The sequence below is a fragment of the Lepisma saccharinum genome, unplaced genomic scaffold, assembly GCF_977018435.1.
Source record: "Lepisma saccharinum unplaced genomic scaffold, izLepSacc3.1 HAP1_SCAFFOLD_397, whole genome shotgun sequence".
Classification (NCBI taxonomy): Eukaryota; Metazoa; Arthropoda; class Insecta; order Zygentoma; family Lepismatidae; genus Lepisma; species Lepisma saccharinum.
In genome coordinates this window covers 249,619-271,231 of record NW_028143101.1, presented here as the reverse complement: position 1 = coordinate 271,231, position 21,613 = coordinate 249,619, and the positions used below count along the sequence as shown (strand labels likewise).

Below are 21,613 nucleotides of genomic sequence, written 5' to 3'. Positions count from 1 at the left end.
AAATCCGATATTGACTCTTCATTTTCAATTCGTTTTTACCATTTCTCATATCGTTGGTTCACTTCCACCTTCCCCTGAGATGACTGCTGAACTTCTGTCTGGTAGGCTATGATGTTCGGTTTACTGGACGCGTTTCTCGCTTCGTTTTACAGCTTATAATGTGGTTGGTAGTTTGTCATTTTTCACAAAATTTGTGTGTTCCTTGCAACCCTACCGTGCGCTGTTTCGCCGCAGGAAATGACGTCATAGATACGATCAAATGTTGTGTTGGGTTGCCAGCATCCAGGCGGCAAAATTGTCTTTTTTGAACGGCTGTAGCGTCGAATTGACGCACCAACGTGAAAAATGTTACTGAGAAAAGTTGTTTGTTTTGATGTCCTCTACACGAATCTGTGGTCCGTGGGCGCCATTAAAATGACACCCTGTATATATATATATATCTTAACTGAAGAAAACTGTCATTTACTGCAGGAAATTTAAAAACTCACCGTACCTTTTTAAACCGTATCACCTCTTATATTGTAGAAATTGGCGTGTAAACCAGTGTGTTCTAGAAGCATTATCTTAAAATTTGTGAAGAAAATATTATGACGAAAATAATTGTAATCCCAGAAAAGGCATTCCTATAACATTAAGTTCTTGCCAGTCAGAACTAACCTATGTATTCGCAATGAACAAGCCTGTTCACGTGTTCAGCCATTGACTGTTACAAGGTTTGCTTTGTCACCCTAATGGGAAAACTCTCTACCGAGTGGCTGAATTATGGTAAATACTACTATACTGCTAGGGCATAATTCATCTCCAAGAAATGGAGCACAGATGTTTGCACTGGAAGTTGTAAGATACTTGTTTTACACAGTAACAAGTAAATTTGCTGTCGATTCCGCGACTCATGCTAAGTTGACGGGACGAGCAGAAGCCCCGCCTACATGCATTTCTAAGTGATGACGTCAGAGGACCTCCTGTCTGTGGAGAGGACGTTTTCAAATCCGTGACGTAGTAGGTGAATTTCAGCGGTGTTTGAAGGCGTGTTTCTCGAGAACCGAAACAAATATCGCCGAGATATTTTGCACGTCTCATGTTTGTGTCATTATCTGTAAAATGAATGGATTTAAAACGTTTTTCATGTCAAAGTGGAAATGTCCATTAGCACAGGCGAACAGAGCAGCTAAACGTTGAACACACTGTGAAACACATTGCTCATGCCAAAGCACGCAAGCGAATGTTTTAGTTTTTTTAATAGCCTAATTTTTTTTACGCTGAATTTAATATCGATACATACTTCTTGAATTTTTTTTGTTCGATATTTGTTACCTACACCTTCATTACTTGTTTTGCTGTAAAATGCAATTTTCTCTCAATAAACATCAGCCACACGATGTGAATTTTCTGACTTAAAAACATTACAAGCATGCAATTCATAATTGTTATTGCCCTCATAGCGCAAGAAATACTATGGCTGGCTGGAAGTATGAGGGGGGGGGGGGCAAAAACATGACACGGCTGGGCCTCCAAAGTTTTAGTTACGACAGGACCGTAGTTTGTGAGGGAAGTGTCAGAGCGCCGAAAGTTCAGGGGGCTGGGGGCGCCGAAATGGGTGTACGCCCCTCTCCGAGAGAACGTCCTTAATCCACCACTGTGTGAAACTAAGAATTTTAATAAGACGATTGTTTACAACAGAAAAGATATCGGAACTAAAAAAGCCTTAAAATTTGCACAGCACTTGTTTACGTCACTTGCAATTTTCACAATTTAAGTGCTTTATTCTTGTGAATCTGGTAAAGAATAATACATAATAATTTTACGCGACTGTACTTTAATTTTTATAGTTGCTATTAATAACAAACTTTTCTTTTTAACTTGATATCATACTTTTCCTCATGGCTAGTAAGTAGGGGTGTGCGGGACAGAATTGTTTTGGTCGGAACGGGATCGGTACAAGAAATTTTCTTAATCCCGACATTAGGGACGGGAAAAAATCGCCCTTTCCCGAAAAGTAGGGGAATTTTCGGGACGCAAAATATTCGAAATTTCCCGAAGCTCTGAAAATCTCGAATTCTACAAGTCATTTTCAACTTAAGTGATTCTTTTTGCATTTTTGGAATAAAAACAAACAATTTACGATAAGTTCCAGACACTTGCAATGCAGAAAACGTCGAGAATTAACAACTTTTTAAAATGACCATTCGGCATTTCTCGACTGCTCGGGATCCCGAAGAGTCGGGAAGTCATTTCCTGAAGTCGGGATCGGGACGAGATATTTAGTAAATTTCTCGTATCGGACAAACGGCTGAAATTTGCTAGTTCATTTAATTTGAATATTCGTACTTACGTATTCTGCATTGAGAAACATTGCTGAAGGTAGCATTTCGATTATTTTACGGAATTTTACGGTTTGCTAAACACATTTTTGTTACCGATTTACACGAGAAATTCTTACCTTCGTTGAAAATAACGTTTGAATAGCCATCCTTTCGCTCTCCCATGTAAATCTTAGGGCAACCAAATGACGAACGAAATTATTTTCCTCTGGCGGAAAAGTTTGGCAATGAACAGCCCCATTACGCCAGGTCAACCGTTGCTATGGCGACTAATTTTAATCGCTAATATTCTGTGCCTCTATATACTTTGAGTCTGTGCATAGATTGTGCTTGATTCTCATGATTCAAATCACTCGAAGTCTAGGAGTGTAGAAAATCTTTTTATCTTGCTTGATTGTGGTTACTACAAACTCATACCTGTTGATAGCATTAACTTAAATTGAAAAGTGAATGGAAACCTAAATTGTCCTGTCCAGTTGTGTGTCCATGTAAGTGTACTGTTGTACCAATTTCTTTAGTGTTGATTAAATATTGCAGCAAAGATGCATGTAGCTTCCGGAAAAACTGTTTATCCAATTAATGAATGCGTAGCTAATTACCACATACACGTGTGATGTGGGTATGGACATCGAGTAATGTGAATAGAAAAGCGGCGCACTTGATTTCTATTCAGACCATGCACGCACCACTCACTTCTGTAAATAATAAGAATGGGCACCTTATCATATAGCAGGTACTCCGTAATGGGCATTGTTCCAGTCATGAGCATATCCTTACATTTTGATGTGACTAAAATTAAAAAAGTTCTAAACCCCTAGCAGGTTTTTGGATATGTATGATTGCTGGTGTTCATGCATGTATGTTGCAAGATCATAAGAAACAAAAACTGATACACCTATGACAAAACTCTCGATAGAAAACTGGGGTGTAAGGGGTGCTCCTTCAACATAGTGCACCCAATATTCAACCTCACTTCCACGTAGTACACCCTGGACTGCAGACTAACGAGACTCTGGCGACTGGCCATGGCCACTATAATTCTGTGTCGTCCTATGTTTTGTCCTTATTTGTGCTGAGTGCCTTTTTTAGCCTCAGCTTTTAACCAAGGTAAGGACATTTTAGTTTTCAGACATGCTTTAATTTTGTTATGATATGGAGCTGGACCCCGTATAGTGTGACGGGTGCAAAAGAGCCTCAGTGCTGACGCACCCAAATAATTTTTGGCAAATGTTTAATTTAGGGGTGAAATGAGTGCTAATGGAACCTAACCTAACAGGCCTAAACTAACCTTGTAGGCATACCTCGTTCCCGTGAATGGTTAGTGACAGAAAGTGTAAAAAGAAAAACTTACTTACCCTACGGATGCCGGAGTGCCGGCTGTCTGCTAGCATGGTTTTGTAAACGGGCAAGAAGAAGGATGTAAACTAGAGTCTAGCCAACGTTTCCGATTGTTTTATGATTTATCCTAGCACAAAGACTAATTATCGTAGAATTTTGGAAATCATTGTAACACTAAATTTGAACCTTCCTTAAAGTAATGAGCGCTGTTTGGACTCAAAAAAAAGTTATTTATGTTGAAAAAACAACTTGAAAATTACCTTATGCCCTTCTCATGGACAAGATATTCTGCGTCGACAAGCAACAGTAAATATCGTAGAAGTGTGGGAATGAATGTAGAAGTAAATCGGAAGCTTAGTAGAATGCATTTAGGGACGTTATTTTAATGCTAAGGGAACCAAACCTAACCTGCCTAATCTAACCACAAAAGCATATATTGAACAAAGCCTAATCGCTAAAACTTCGCAGTATGTGTTAAGATGTACATCGAAATCAAACCATGTAAAAATTGCATTCGTAGCATGATGGCATCGCAATAAAACAAAAGGAACTTGGGCCATCATGAATGTTTACCCAATCTTATTAATATGACCCACATGTCATGTTGGAGAGAAAAATGGGTACTACTTTACTATACCTGAGACACCTGGGAATCATTTCTTTCGCACTTTTTTACATTGCTAACGTACTATTCTGCATTCCGGAACACTTATTTAGGTGAAATAATTGAATTTGTTAGGATAGTAATGTATATTTCTTACATTTACGAGTACTTACTGTTCTTGTTTATTTCCACACACAACATGGCGATAGCTTACCGTTGGTCGTTCCTTGAGCCAGATAACCCATTGACGTTAGCCCAAAAAATCACGATAGCACCACAAACAATCATGGGGACGAGGTATGCCTACTAGGTTAGGTTAGGCCTGTTAGGTTTGGTTCCATTAGCACTCCTTTCGTTCAATTGAGCATATACGGACAATACGAGAGCGTATTGTGCTCTCATGCAGGAAGCAAATGGCGGCAGCAGCAATAGCACGTCGGAAATAGATTTTCGTACAAAACCACATGCATTCGCATTAAAATGAATCAAAATTACATTCCCGAACATCAACAACGCTACAGAAAATGATTTGCGTAAGTACTTTCTCCTGTAAATTTGAAGAAATCTGTCTCAGGTATAGTAAAGTGTTACCGAAAAATGTTTCTCGGTTTTGCAGTTCATCAACAATTCAAACTGAGCCCATGTTCCAATTGTTTAATTCAAATTTATTCATGAGGTACATACATTTATGACATGATTCGATTGCTATTTATGCCTGTGCACATGGACTTCTTCACCTTAGTGATTACTTACTGTGTGTTTCCTCAAAAAAATATTTTTCCTATCCATATGCTCCTATAAGTATACTTGTTTGTGAGCAACCATTCATTTACTGTGGTCATGGATATTGACTGCTGTTGCCATCTATGTCATGTGTGTAAGTTACAGAAAGGTTTTCTGGTTCAGACCTGTTACCCCATGATGGCCTATTCCGTTGTTTCCATTGCACTGTCAAAAATGTTTTGGAATCATTTGGGACAGTGCTGTTCTCTTGGCATTGTGGTCGACTACATTAAAATAATGCCCCTGAATGCTTTTGAAGTTGTGTTAGGGAAGTCAGGATTAAGTCTTATAGCATTATAAAGATGTCTCTAAATGCTCTTGGGGTTATGTTATGGCTTAGGTTTAGGGCTTTTAGTATTAAAATAATGTTCCTAAATGCTTTTGTGGTTAGGATGTGGCTGTTCTTATTAAAATAACATTGTTGAATGCATCTACTAGCCGGTCACAACCCCCTCAAGCTTCATATGCAGCAATAGTCCATATTCAACATGGGCAAGGGTTCCAATTGTATTATGTTTTTTTTTCAAATTCTCCTTGCTGAAATACTAATTATCGTAGAATTTTGGCAATCACTATCACATGGAATTTGAACCTTCCTTGATGTAATGAGCACTGGTTGGGTTTCGAAAAAAGTTATTTAGGCCCAAGTTCCTTTGTTTTATTGTGATTTCATCATGCTATGAATGCAATTTTTATGTGGCTCGATTTCAATTTATGTCTGTTAAAACATCTGCGGAGTTTTAGCAATTACTTAAGATTTTGTTCTGTATATGCTTTTGTGGTTAGGTTTGGTTCTCTTAGCATTAAAATAATGTCTCTAAATGCATACTACTAAGGTTCTGATTTACTTCTACATTCATTCCCACTAGTCTATGATACTTACTGTCACTTGTCAACAGGACACCTTGCCCATGGGAAGCATGCATGCTTGCGTAAGGTGATTTTTAAGTTGTTTTTTTTTCCAACATAAATAACTTCTTTTTAAAAAAACTGAAACAGTGATCATTACTTTAAGGAAGGTTCAAATTTTGTGTGACAATGATTTCCAAAATTCTATGATAATTACTCTTCTGCTAGGAGAATTTTTTAAAAAAATCATAAAACAATCTGAACAGTAACCGTTGTTATGTTAAAATAAACTACTAAGAAACTTCCCTTATGCAAGCATGCACACTTCCCATTGACAAGAGCATTTTCCATTGATAGAAGTGATAGTAAGTATCATAGAATAGTGGAAATGAATGTAGAAGTAAATTTGCACCTTGCTGAAACTCATCAGCACAGTTCTCATTTGCAATAAGTCCAGTCTATTGCAAAAATAAGATGTTTGAGATACCTTGCACAAAACTCCCCATTTTGCAGGCATGACACATTCCACAGACTGTTCCACTGCTACTCCCCTCTTGCTGAATGTTCGCAGGAGAATCAAAGGGGTTTCATGTTTGTAGCACTGTCAGTAGTATGAAGCATTTAGGGATCTTATTTTAATGCTAACCTGCCTAACCTAATCAAAGAAATAAAATAAAAATAACTCTGACTATTACTAAAATGCTAAGAGAACTAAACCTGACCTGCCTAAACTAATAACAAAAGTATTTAAGCCAGTTTTTCACTGTACCATTAAGATTCATGTTAGAACATAACTGGAAGTTTGTGATAATTTTGCTTTTTCAATGTACAGTTAGCTCGTAACTGGAAGTGTTGTGGCGATTATTTTAACCGATACTCCTTCTTGCAGTTAACATCCTAACTGGAACTTGCGAAGCAACATGCCTGCCATGGAGTTATCGAAGTTCCACACTTGACAACTTCACCCCATCAGCTTAAAGATGTGATTCACTAAAAAGTTATATCTCAAGTAATCAAGGAAATTAAGCAGTATGGTTGCAAAAATTCATTTTGCAAGGTTGTGTTGGAGAATTTGTGACAAGAATATCTGCTTTACCAAGTGCACCATTGCTATAGAATAATTTGCCTCAGTGTTTAATAGGCACCACCTTTTGAAGTGCCTTACATTTATGATAATAGTTCGAGTCCTGATCTCTGTCCTTTCCCTTTTGTCAATTATTTATTATGTATGTTCCCTTCATTTCAGGCTTTATTGTTGAAGGATCTTATCTCATAAAAATCGTACAGTAAATTTTAAAATTATATTTACTCTTCGTATACTTTCATATCTTTAGAAGTTTTCCTGCAAAGCATGCTTACTAAAAGGTTCTTTTCCCCTTCTCGAGCAACAAACAAACATTGCACAGAGATGGTATAAAGCTTGCAGTCAAATTACATGTAAAATTTTTGTATATTCATAGTGTTTACATAAACAGACAGAAAATATTAATGTTTCGACCTTCGAGTTCCTGACTCTCCTTCCGTAAGAAAGTATGTATGCTTGTGCTCCATAACAGCATTTGAGATATAGGAAATTAGCCATTATTGAAAGAAAGCCAAATTTGTAGTGCTTGCTTTCCATAAATTTATTTCATAATCATACAGAATTAATGCAATTTGTAGCACTTGCTTTCCATGACTTTATTTCAAAATCATACAGGATTAATACATAGCCATTGTTTCAGTTGTTTCCAATGAAGAAACATGCTTTCTAGTGCATAAGTATTTGTAGTTCTACATTTAAACACCAGGCTGTGTGCCAATCCACATAGTTTGAACCTACACTAAGAGATGGCGTGAAGGTCGATTTTATGTAATTTCCATGCTTCAGCATTGCCAACACACTATTTTGGAGAGCAAACTTACGATTAGTTAACTGGCTGTTGGAGGCGAGATGGAAATGCAATTCTGAACACCTGACTCTAAACGAACATATTCCATGAACCGATACCAGAAACCCCTTCATACCTCACACATGTGACCTAGGTAGGAGGGGCAGTTCATGTCTAAGATTATAGTAAACTAATGGTTATTGGCAAGTACAGAAGTAAATGGAAGTAAAATACCAGTGTCAAGAAATGAGGCAGTAAGTAATCACTAAAACTCCACAGTATGTGTTAACAGATATATATTGAAATCGAACTATGTAAAAAATGCACATGTGGCATGATGAAATCGCAATGAAACAAAAGGAACTTGAGCCATTTATGCTATCTGAAACTTTTGACTCTACTAAGAACTTTCTCAAAGCTACTAAATTTCCTCCACAACCATTTCCACTATTCCTGAAGTTTCCCTAATGTTCCTCAGGGGGTCGCAGGTTCAAATCCTGGCCTGGGTATGGATGTTTGTGAGTGCCCATTCATCAATATCATCACTCATCCCCATCTTCGCAAATTAGCCAAAAGTGGCACAAGAAACGAAGTAAAATAAAGCAAATCAATCAAATCCTAATGGTCCTATAATGTATTTTATAGTATTTCAAGATTGTAGATAAGTAATGGATTTTTCTTATGTTGAGGTAGATTCCAAATTCTGATGACACTTTCAAATCTCTGCCTAAACTACATTTTTGGAGATTAAGAAAAGAGTCTTAAGAATTTTAGGGCTTCACTTAAGCTATAATTTGACAATAAATGTTTTGAAATATAGTGCATGTTTGGGGATCGTTGTGGACCAAATTGGAGATCACCAATGTTTTGGCCATGGGAATTGCCATTCTCATAGCAACCAGATGTTTTGGAAAATTTATAAGGTATTCCATTTGGATGAAACACCCAGACAATTAAATATGGCAAACTTATAATTTATCATGGTTAATATATGGAGGAGGTTTTTTTGCTTGAAACATCCAGAAAAATAATAGGAAAACACAACTGTGATAAACTGAAGAGTAAAACCTGGCTTGACGTGTGTGTTGCATATTATTGTTGGCACAACTCCTTGTGGATGGGTTTCTTCCAGGTCTCGTGCAGGCCTCTGGCCAGATCCGAAAATGTGCAACGAAGATACGATCTGAAATGATGTGGGGTAGATTGACTGAGGTTATTTTGCATCGCTTTTCTGAAAGGTTTCTGTAATCAAGATGATGAGGATGAGTGATGATATGATGAAGGAACACACAAAGAACACCCAGGCCGGGATTAGAATCTGGGACCCTTGGCTATGTAGCACACTGCACCACTGTGGCCAGCGGAAAGCTGTTGAAGTATCAGATGTGACAACAAATGATATGGTAATATTTCAACTAGAGCTAAAGGTACAATTATAGTGTTCCAATATAATGGTCCAAAGTAACTGTAAAAATTCGACTCACTTGTAGGGGAGGGTGGGTAAAGTGAGACAGGTTGGGCAAGTATGTCCAGCCTAGCTAAATTGTATACCACGACAGGAAATGACCCCGCGAAGAGATAGTTGGTGTCATAGAAGCTGGAGAGGCTGTGTGTGAAGCCGTACGCTACTCTTGAAAATTGATGATTTTGTAGGTATTATATAGTATATATTTTGGTGTTATCTTTATAAGGATTATGGTGTATACAGAAACCTCAATTACATATCATCAATACATTTTAACACTTGTAATATATTTATTGCATAATCTATCTCTTTACGAACCTCATACTAGGGTGAATGTAGCATTATTAGACTCTCATACAGGGGTCGAGTAAATAAAAAATGTGGGGTGGGGCAAGAGCATCCACCTAGAATATTAGATGGTCGCACATTCTCCAGGTTGATTGATTCACTAGTAGGTTATTTCTCGTTGCTTTACTACCGTTATGTTATTCTCGATGACAGTGCCTCCATGTGTATGTGTTCTGGTGGATGCCCACTAATTTCTTTTGCCAGTTAATTTTTTAAACTTTTAAAATAATATTTCATAGCTTAGGAGATAAGTGGTTGAAAATGGTAAGATCACACACGTTACATTTGTGATAACCACCATAAATGCAAAGCTTTTGAGTTGCATTTTTTATAGTTGCAAGATAACTTGAAGGATTGGTCTCACATTGTATTTGAAAAAAGATGGTCATCATGTTTAAAGATAGTAGACGACAGACTGTTTTAACATGTCTTGCGAGAACTTTAAATTATGCTCATATTTGACTATGTTTTGAAATATAGTGCATGTTTGGGGATTGTTGTGGACCAAATTGGAGATCACCAATGTTTTGGCCATGGGAATTGCTATTCTCATAATAGCCAGATATTTTGGAAGATTTATAAGGTATTCCATTTGGATGAGGTGGCCACGGTGGCTCAGTCGGTAACGCATCTGACTACTGTGATCAAGGTCCCGGGGTCGATCCCCGGCCGGTTCAAATCCGGGAACTTTTCTAACGTTGGAAGCGGCCCCGGCGCCCACCCAGCATCGAATCACATGGGTACCTGGGGTAAACCCTGGGGGGTAAAGGTGATCAGGGGCATGATGCTGATCACATCACCCCTACTCACGACCGGATCAAGAAAGTGTGAGGCGTTACCCCCACACCCCCTATATGCCTTCATGGCGTGGTTATATGCACAGGGGAACACTTTACCTTTTTTTAATTCCATTTGGATTAAATCACCCAGACAATTAAATACGGCAAACTTATAATTTGGCATGGTTAATACATGGAGGAGGTATTTTTGCTTGAAACATCCAGAAAAATAATTGTGTTACATAGTATTTTTGAATTATTTAATGGTCTATGGCATATGAAATAAATGAGATGAAAAATGTGTTTGTAGTTGTAGCATAATTCATTCCTACACATGCACAACACTGCATTCGCAAAATAATTTGTTTCCTAAACTAAAGTTCAGCATGGTTTTGATTGATTTGCTTTATTTAACTTTGCCTTTTGTGCCACTTTTGCTACTTTTTGAAGCTGGGGATGAGTGATGATATTATGAAATTGATGAATGGACACTCAAAAACATCCATGCCCAGGCTGGGATTCAAACCCAGGACCTCTGGCATTGTAGTGTGATGTGCTAACCACTCCGCCACGGGGGCCGGCAAAGTTCAATAATAGTATTAACCCTCCGTAACCCACACTGAGTGCCATCTTTTTTAAAAATTTGAATTATTTTCCTTACCAGCGCTATAATTGTCGGGAATGCTCTAGGTAACTTATCTACACTACTCCCACGAAAACATAGAGGCATTGGTGCCTTTTTTCTCTCATTGTTTCAGTTGCTTACATGCCTCTGAAGTGACCGGCCCTTTGGCGGCACTCAGTACCACGCGCGGGAATGTTTCATATTTTAAATCACAGCATGCCAGCCACGAATTCGATGGAAATAAGAAGAATAAAACCACGGTACGTTGTTTGGAATGCAAATTATTTGTATGCAGAAACCATTGCAGTACCCATACGTAATGTCAGAGTTGTCAAAATAACGATATTGAAAAGTGACAACATTTGGTTCCTTATATCGTGCATTCATTTCGATCTTCAGTCGAGAGATCGGAAGAAGCGTGGCTGGCGGCGCTGGTGGAGATGCCAACATTTACGGCCTGTAATGCCCGCTTATTTTTATGGACATGTGCAGACATTTATATAAATATTGCAAAACGAGCACTAACCTGTGTTATAAGAGTACGATTTTAATTTTAGTAGCTTAGTGGCTGTATGTGCTGATGATTTTGACACATCCATCTCCTGTGAAACACGGCGTAGAGGTTTGTTTGGAGAACGTTCTAGCTCTGCACCAATTTCATCGAGTTTTGCTTTGGTTAGAATCCGTCGTTTTTGCTTAGGTGTTTTAAAATTCAGTTTCTCGTAATTTAAGGACAAGATGTGTAACTGTATCTCTATGTGGAGGTGAAATGCCTGGGAATTTCTGTACAAATTGCCTACACACGTCTCGACACGAGTCTGTTTTCACGTAAGTGTCATACATAAAAATTCTTTGTTCTAACGTGAACCTGGCGGCTGTCATTCCAATCATCTCACTGACACAACACACATACACACTGCAATAACACAAACAAGTAACGGTAAGTAACCAAGAATAACACTCTTGAGCACAGTACGAAATTAACATGCTCTTGGTTTACATCTGCTCGCCACTATATTCATAGCTCTGTCTTCATCTAGTCGTGAAGGAACAAAAAACTCGAGTTCGAAAATTTCGGATTGCAAGGAAGCTCACAAACACCATTGCCTTTTAACGGTTTCGTCTGTAGTGTAATCTTGATACAGTGTTGCACATTCGAAACCTCCAAACGATCCCCATCGACACAAAACTCTTCCAAGGATATAAACTTAAGCAGGACGTTACTGGTCAAAACTATGATTAAAATGTTTTATTATGTGTGGCTCTTAACATAATTTCTAAAGTGTATTTATTTGTGTATATAAGGGCAGAACTTGGATGAATGACAGAATAACTTTTGCGTGTTATAAGACAGGTTAGTACTCGTTTTGCGGTATTTATATAAATGTCTGCATATGTCCCTAAAAATAAGAGGGCATTACAGGCCGCAAATGTCGGCATCTCAGTCAGCGCCGCCCGCCACGGTTCTCCCGATCTCTCGGCTGAAGATCGAATTGAACGCACGGTATTTGAGTCAGAATGTATTTTCTTACGTATACCTCGTAAGAGTACGAGAAACAAATTGAGATTTTAACATTTTGAAAATATTTATTAAGTTTCTTCGAGGTATATTTTCTACATTTGATTGCTTTTTCTGCGAGTCAGTAAGATTTCGACCAAGAGTTTTGGAACAAATAGTTCCTTTCTACACACATATAAGTTGTAAGATTTCAATTCGATTTGAAAAATATGTTGAACGTTTTTGGAAAATAAATGATAATTTTGTGAATGGTGAGTTAATTTTGTAGTGCCTTTATTATATAGCAAAGTTTTAATTTCTTTTAGAATAATATTTTGGTGCAATTGCTTCAAGAGCCTATGCTTGTAATTCTTTCATTTTTATTTTTTACTTTTCTTTTAATAGCTGATAAAAATGTCCAAAATGGACATGATGGTATTCATGTATATTTCACCTGATTTCCAGTAAGTGCTAGTGTAATTCAACCTCGATTTGCGTCAATAATTCACGTACATAACGTTGGTTTTGGTGAGGCGGCACTGAGTGCCGCACGCGGGACATTCGTGCTGCAATAAGGATGCGGATGACGGAGGGTTAACTAAAAGTGTGCTTTAAAAAGAAAAAGAAAAGAATATACTTTATCATGCCAAAATTTGAGTATCATTATGGAGGAAGAAGGTAGCAAACCTGATTGATAAAATAAGTGTGTTAAATGTTAGTTATTTTTTTCCTAGGAAGAAAGGTTCCGCACTATTCAAGTTGATATGTTATGTTACCATGCTTGTTAATGTTTTTATCATAGCAACTACTCAAAATTGTGTTATGTTCATAAACGATGATGCATCCAAGCACACACATACGTGCATATGCATTTCACTTGTTTGTTTCACTGGTTGATTGATTGATTTGCTTTATTTTACTCCTCTTTTCTGCCACATTTGGCTAATTGCAAAGATCAGAACGAGTGATGATATGATGAAATTGATGAAGGCCCACAAAGAATACCCATGCTCAGGCTGGGATTCGAACCCAGGACATCTGGCATTGTAGGCATTTCCCTTGTGAGACCCGCTTTAGACAAAAGCATTTATCTTAATATTTATGCCATGATCAAAAAGCTACTGTGTAAAGTGAGAAATGTTATGGCATATTTCATGGCATTTCTGAAGGATAGAACCAGCTCTATTTCCATAGCATAACCAATCAGAAGTGACCTCATGGTCAGGAGTGCAAATGTAATGGTGGTCGTGTGAGATGTATACAACATATCACTTCAAACGACGATAACTATTCGATCTAGAGGAATATGACTTCGTATTAAATTCTTTCAGGTAGAGATGAATGGTGCTGATTAAATACATACTGTACAACATTTACTGTATACGTTTCGAAGAATATTTTAGCTTTTTCAATTGTAAACACCATGCACACAGCATAGATGGTGTAACTAGACGTGCCTTTCGTGCTGTATGTATTGTACATTGTAATTGAAACAGCTAACCAAAATGTTTCATAAAATGCTTTCGTGTAAAGTACTATCTGTTATAAGATTTTTGGAAGCATTTGCGATAAGATTTTTGGAAGCATTTACGTAGCATTTATGCTAGCAAAAATGTTAATCGAAATGCTTTCGTCTAAAGCCGGCTTTAGAATAAAATGTTATTAGCCCTCACCTATAATAAGGTGCCATTATGGACTACCATTGTTGACTACCAGATAAGAAAAAAACACTGGTCATAACATATTTTTACCCTCCCCCCCTCCTCCCTGGTAGTCTGATTCTTGGATACACCAAAGTATGTGCCTCCTGAGGGAATGCAACAGTGAAAACTCATCACAAACCAACAGCATTAACTATTACACCCTCCAGGAAGAGTAGAACCAAACTGTTGGACAGATGTTTTAGATGTGTTAAATAGCTTTTGATTCAGTCAACTATTCCCTTTCACAGATATCTCTGGAGCAAGGGTGCGCATAGCATCAGAGAAGGGGAGGAAATAGAGCGGGCAGAGTGAAGCAGTACATGCTGTTGTGAAGGCTGGTAACTGTAGTTGCTTACACCCCCCTCCTTGCAGGCAATCTATTTCTCCCTCTGGTGTTCATTGGTGGAGCCATCTCTCGTTACTACTTGCGCAGAAACTTGTTTTCGTTCGCTTTCTCTAGAGATAGTTGGGACAAGGGTATGAAGCAATACAAATTGAATGTTACTGGTACATTACTACTAGGGGAAAGATCTATTTAATTTTTTAACATAACCTGAAGAAGCCCACTCAGGTTGGTTTTAAAAAAAATGTGCAAAATGCCAACTTCTGTGTTGTAACTACTGTATTGAAGGTCCACTGGGGCCATTAAAACTCAGAAGTGATCCTGACTCTACAAGGCAGTATATTTTGTTGAAGTTTTTTTCTTAAGAAAGAACGCTGAGTGCTGGGTACTTCTAAGTGAGGTATGTTGTGTTTCATGTTGTTACTAAACAAGCTCATTGAAGGTAATTAGTGAGTCAAACTGCCAACCACTTTCAGGTGTCTGTTTGGTTACATGGCATAATGGCTAGTTTACTTTTATTTGAAGGGGATATTCCCAGCAACAGCTGCTTGTACCAGGCTCAAGGACAGAGAGGGAAAGTGGCAATGAATCAATATTAAAACTAATATTTTTTGTGGAGTGTAATGTTGTCCAAGTGCTCATATATTAATATAGTATAATATATTGTTTGTGTGACCCCAGTATTGAAGATACAGCATTTAATACAGTCCAGGTTAAGTAACAGTATGCTCATAGTTTTTCTTAAGGACACACATTGGGTAAATGTTGCCCAGAAACAAAATTACTTTGTAAGTCTGAATTATAATTGTTTTAAAGCAATTCATTAACAATATCTTTATTAAACTAATTTTCTTAATTTTGAACATCTTTATTGTATTACGCAATTGATTAAAATGAAAAGAAAGAGAATATGTTGAAATATCATACTGAAATGTTTGAGCGTATAGCCTATATGGGCAAGACAGTGTTTCTACGGCTCTGTGAGCAGAAGTAACAAAGTCTCACACCTGATTTAATGTTCTGACATTCGGAAGGGTTCATTGGAAAGGTAGTATTGAGAAGGGTGGCCTGTGGCACTCATTGGAATTGGTTTGAAAATATGTTTCAAAATCGTCTGGCTAATTTTTATACACACATGCTTATGGGTGAATGGTGGTACATTATGGAAATCCACATAATGCCTTTTGTGAAAAATCTGGTGAAGATAGGAATCATCAAATAGAAGGAAAGGCATCGGAACTAGTGAATAAATATTATCAGCAGGGTGGATAACAATAATGATTTTTTTTAGAAATTGTTTTCGATTATTTTTTTTTATTAAAGAAAAGCGTAAAAATGTTTGCATGTGTTTTGGCACCATACATATAGATATGTTTTTTAGAAAGGTTTTCTCTAGTAAATGTCCCTGTGAAATTTATTTTTATTTATTTATTATGTCTTGTTTATCATGGCGAAGTAAAGGCTTTGTATTGTAGCCTTTTCTACCACTTAACCATGTTTACACCAAAATTTTAGCATATGAAAATTAGGAAACAACATTTGAAAGATTACATACAAAGGCAAATATTGAAAACAAAGAAACAATATTTGAACAGTTTGATTAAAGCAAATAAAACTTTAGATGTAAATATAAATTTCACTGTTTCTGATACTGTATTTTGATATATGTTTCTTGAGTGTCTTAATAAAACTATCCTAATTTCAGTTACTTTTCTTCCAGTGAAAATAAAACATTCTGAAAATATTGTTTATAGTCTTTGTAGCTGAATTTTGGTGTTTTTTGTAATGACAGCAAAATATCAGCTGTCATTTTTATTTACAGTTTAATGATAATGAAATGACACTTTTTGCAGTTTAACATGATTAGTATTTTGTACAATTTTCTACACAAACTATTTGCTATCTTTGCCTATAAAAATTATTGAATTTTAAATCAAGAGAAATTTAAGTGTGTTTACAGATTACATATTACATTCTCTTTTGAGTGAGCTACATCCCATCAGTACATTTGTTTTGATTTCTTTTTTTTCCCTTAGAGCCTAATAAACACCATTAGATGATTACAATTACTACTTTCACCAAAAGTGATTCTGATATCTACGAAATCCTTGTGTACATTAATCTATAAATTATTTATTTAAAGTGATTTAAATCAGGGATTTTTTTTAACAAAATCACCCGATTTAAATCAATCCACATTGCTTAACAGACAATTTATTTTGACATTGATTTGATAGGAAGTCTTTGATTTCCTAGCATTGAATATTTATTGTGCATAACTGCATTTTCAAGTTTCACTTTTTATTACCATTATTATTATCATCATCATCATCATCACTATTGTCAATATTACATAGAAGTGGCATTATATTATATAAATGGTTTCTGTAAATAATAATATATTTTTCTTCTTCTTATGCAAAGGTTGGTTTCTCATTTGAACTATATATAATTTTATCAATGACTTCAAAGCTTATTCTGATGTAGCAAACAATATTATAAGACTATTATTGAGTACACTGTTGAAGTTTCTGTTGCAACATTTTTGGCTTTATTTGTTGTTACTGTGAGCACATTGTTGCTTGATAAATACCAGTGATTGTTGTTGCGAAGCAGTGGATATTCTGTGAATTGAGATGGTACAGTACAGCTGTATTCTGAACACTTGTTAGTGGGATTTGAAAATTGAAAGTGGAAGGAGAGACTTCCTTTTAGTTTTTTGTGTCTGTGTTTTTTGAACTCTTCTCGTTTATTACACAAATATAAACTAGTGCTAGTGTGTTAGCTAGTGTGTATTTTCATCACCTGCACCGGTGTTTCCAGGAATAATGTTGGCAAGAAGCAAAAAGGGATCTGAACTGAGCCCAGGGCCCAGATCAGCATATTGCATCAAGAGGGTAAGTCAAAATCCGAAATTGCAGCCCAATTCAAGATAGCTCCAAGTACTGTCACAAAAAACACTGAATAGAATTCAAGAAATCGGTTCAATCAAGTCTCGCACACGAAATGGCAGGCGACGTGTTTTGTCCGATCGAACAGACACAACAATCGTTAGATTTTGCAAACAATCTCCCAAAACTACTTCTGCTAAAATAAGATCTAACCTTCCAGAAGACATCAACAAACAGAGTTGCCGAACCATTAGACGTAGACTGTTTGATGTAGGTCTGAAATCCTACACTCCAGCAAAGAAGCCGAAACTATCACAAAAAAATATCACTGATAGTATAAAATTTTGTCGTCATTACATGGCTTGGACAGCAGAGGACTGGAAATCAGTGATGTTTTCTGATGAATCAACATTTACTCAATTTTCCATTATAATGAAATGTGTAAGATGCCCCAAAAACAAAAGGTATGACCAACATTATGTCGTCCCTGCTGTGAAGCAAGCAGAAAAAGTGATGGTCTATGGTTGTATTTCCGCAAAAGGACGTGGATCACTATGGATAGTGCCAAGGAACACTACCATAAATGGAAGGGTGTATCTACAGATCCTTCAACAGAAGCTTCCAGCTCTTATGGATATTCATCAGTGTACTTATTTTCAACAAGATGGAGTTACTTGCCACGGTACTAAGAAAGTGAAATCCTGGCTAACCTCACGCGACTACCAGTTGATCCATCCATGGCCAGGCAGTTCACCAGATCTAAACATCATAGAAAATGCATGGTCCATCATGAAGATGAAGGTCTCTGAGAAGTCCGCAACATCATACAATGACCTGGTACAAAAAATCAAGGAAGTATGGGTCACTGAAATTATGCCAGATTACCATCAACACTTGGCACACTCTATGCCTAAATGGATATTGGAAGTATTAAGAAACTAAGGACATGCTACAAAATACTAGAGTATGGAAATTATGATAACTTGTATCTATATTTGTTCAAGTAATCTTATAGTATACATTTTAAAAATAAAATATAAAATTTCATCAATTGTATTAAGTGTGAGAGAATTAAAAAGTAATAATAATTGAAAGTTTTGATGATTTTCCAGACTTTTGGTAACCACTGTATTATTAATATATTTTTGGGAAAGTATTTCAGTCTTCAAGTGCCTTGCTTAGTATTACTGTTCTTCCAAGTGTTTACTTAAATATACTTTTCGTACAAAAATCTATATAATCAATCTTGCATCAATGGATGGTATTCTTTGATTGATTTGGTTTATTTTACTTCGCCTTTCTGCCATTTTAGGCTAATCACGAAGATGATAGTGATGAATGAAGTTCACAAAGAACACCCATGCCCAGGCTGGGATTTAAACCCGGGACCCCTAGAGTCATAGCATGCTATTCTAACCTCTTCACCACTGAGGCCAGCTATGATATTCAATATGATGTCAGCAGCGCAAAGCATGATAGGGAATATGGCTGGAATGGGACATAGTCTGGCATGAGTGAAGCAAAGCAAATGCTGTGTGCATGAAAACAACCTGGTGTTTAACACTTTAAATTGTATTATTGTAGATTTTCAATTGAAGATTTCTTTTGGTGAATTAATGTGTTGTGTGCGTGTGTATATATACCATTGTTTTTGTATTAATTGTGAGAGAAAATCATATCTTCAGACAGTTTTGACTGTGGTTAAGATGGCATGATTTTTATCAATCTGGGGTGAAATATGAATTGTGTTTGAAAGGCAAGTATCAGTTTATGGCTCACATTGTGAATTTTATGCTACTCTTTACATCCTGATGCTTTGCAATATGTGTGATTGCTGTATGATCTAATAATGTTCACAAAAAAAAAAAAAATGTTGAAATGTTGTTTATCAATCAGGAGATGCATTCCCTGTATGCCATATTTGTATACACTTTTCAGCACATCTTCTATACATGTCTCGATACACACACAAAAAATGACAATTATATGTTTCTGCCTTAAAAAAAATACACAATTCTACACTTCGGAACATACCTATAAATTATCATTTTGACGTGACAAAGTTTGTTTTTAATTCAATTTATGCTCAGATGGACTAGTACCGTTAAAAATGTGCCTCCACCACCAATTAAATTTTGGATCGTTCCATTACAATGGGATAACATTAGCTGCTACACTATCTGATATGCCAGATTAATTCCATGAGAACAGGCTCCCTAGCCCTGTATTTCTTTCAGATGTTGTATGCCTTTGTACAACTTTGTTTTGTGGCAAATGACATTTTTTTAGATACTCTGGTCATTGGTACGAGACTAAGCAAAATGCAAAGGATTACATTTGGCATATAATTGTTGTATTTGTACCCCCGAATCACTGCCACAAAAGCTGTGAGAGAATTACTTTTCAAAAGTGTTTTCAACATTCTGCAAAATGTTTGTTGGAATCATGGCATCAGGCTTAATTTCACGCAATGAATTGTGTTGGAAGTTTTTCACTGAATATCATCCATTCTGTGGTCCCAAAGTGTCAATTATTCCTTAAAATTGCTAATCTTACACATTTGTATTAATTATCAAATAGCAAGTTCCATATTTTTGCCTATTTTTTTTTTTTTTGGCATTTTGTATCACTGTGCAGTAAGTTCAAGCCCCCCGTCCCCATCAGCAGAGATGACACCACCAGTATAATAAGTGAAATAAAATATTTTTTCTATATATACACATTGTATTACCAAAATTTCTATTTGTGCTCCCATTGCAATATTTTTAACTGTACACCCTTTAGCAGAAAGAAACGCCCACCCTTGAAAATTTCAAATTTGAAGTCTGCATGATGTGACAACAAAGCAGGGCAGTATAGCAAACCTCACATATGAAACAGTGTTCAGAAAGTTACTTTTTTAAAAGTAACTAGTTACAGTTACAGTTACTCATTTTGAAAAGTAACTCAGTTACTTTTACAGTTACTATCTGTTCGAAATTTTCTTGCAAATAATTTACACACAATCAGTAATCTGGTACATATTATAAGTGTTCATATATTTATATTATCAGTATTGTATTTTAGAAATTTGCAGTGGGTGAGGGGAATTATACTAACTGTATGGAAATAGCATGAAATAATGATTTTATACCTCCTAACATACCGTTACTCACTCACACTCTCTCTCACACACACACACACATACGAGGTGTGGCTAGAAAGAAACCGGATTGATATTGCTGTCGATAAACGGCAAGCGCGTCAAGCTCAAGCGGTGCATGAGTGTATAACGTGATATCTTGCCTATCGACTGTGTGATTGCCCAGGGTGCGTGGCAGTCAGTTCCGCTGTAGCTTGTGGACGAAGTGAACCGTACATCTGTGCTCTGTCGGAAAAATGTTAAGTCTGAAAGTGGAACAGCATATCAATGTGAAGTTTCTTACGAAACTCGGGAAATCCGCCACAGAAACTTATGGTTTGTTGAAGGAAGTGTACGGAGATGAGTGTTTATCACGCACGCAAGTGATTGAGGGGTTTGAAAGGTTTAAAGAAGGACGAGAAGTGACGCGGATGACTTGCGTCCCGGACGACCTTGCACGTCAAAAATGGAATAAAACATTAATGTCCGTGAATTGATTCGAATTGGGTACCTGAAGGTCAAACTGTCAACCAACATTATTTCATTACGCTGCTGACGACCCTTTGTGAGCGAGTAAGAAGACGACGACCTGATTTGTGGAAAAGCATGTAATGGATTCTTCATCAGGAAAATGCTCCTGCCCACACGGCATTGTCAGTCAAGGCTTTTTTGGCCAAGTATGGGATCCCAGTGTTAGAACATCCACCCTATTCGCCGGATCTCACTCCGTGCTACTTTTTTTTATTTCCAAAGGTCAAATCAGCACTGAAAGGAACCAGATTTACGACCGTAGGATCTGTGAAAAGAAAAGCGACGGAGGTCATGAACATGGTTTCAGAAAATAATTTCCAGAACTGCTTCCAGCAATGGAAGGTTCATATCGGTGTATCGATAGTACAGGGGAGTACTTTGAAGGGGATAATGTTCGTATTGTACAAAGTAACCAATAAAAGATTTTGTAGCAACAGTCCGGTTTCTTTCTAGCCACACCTCGTATGATTGAATTAGGTTATGTTACATAGCTTTTCTGCCACTTTTGGCTAATCACGACGATGAGTGATGATATGATAAAAT

The 21,613-nt window shown here is 36.9% G+C and overlaps 1 protein-coding gene across 1 annotated transcript in view; it reads left to right on the top strand.

The window, feature by feature from the left end:
- Positions 1 to 2,695: 2,695 nt before the first annotated feature.
- Positions 2,696 to 21,613, top strand: part of LOC145982760 (uncharacterized) — a 66,580-nt gene continuing 47,662 nt past the window's right edge. The window contains exon 1 of the mRNA XM_083116128.1: positions 2,696 to 2,809. The gene's annotated coding sequence lies outside the window, so the exon portion shown is untranslated. The remainder of the gene's footprint in view (positions 2,810 to 21,613) is intronic.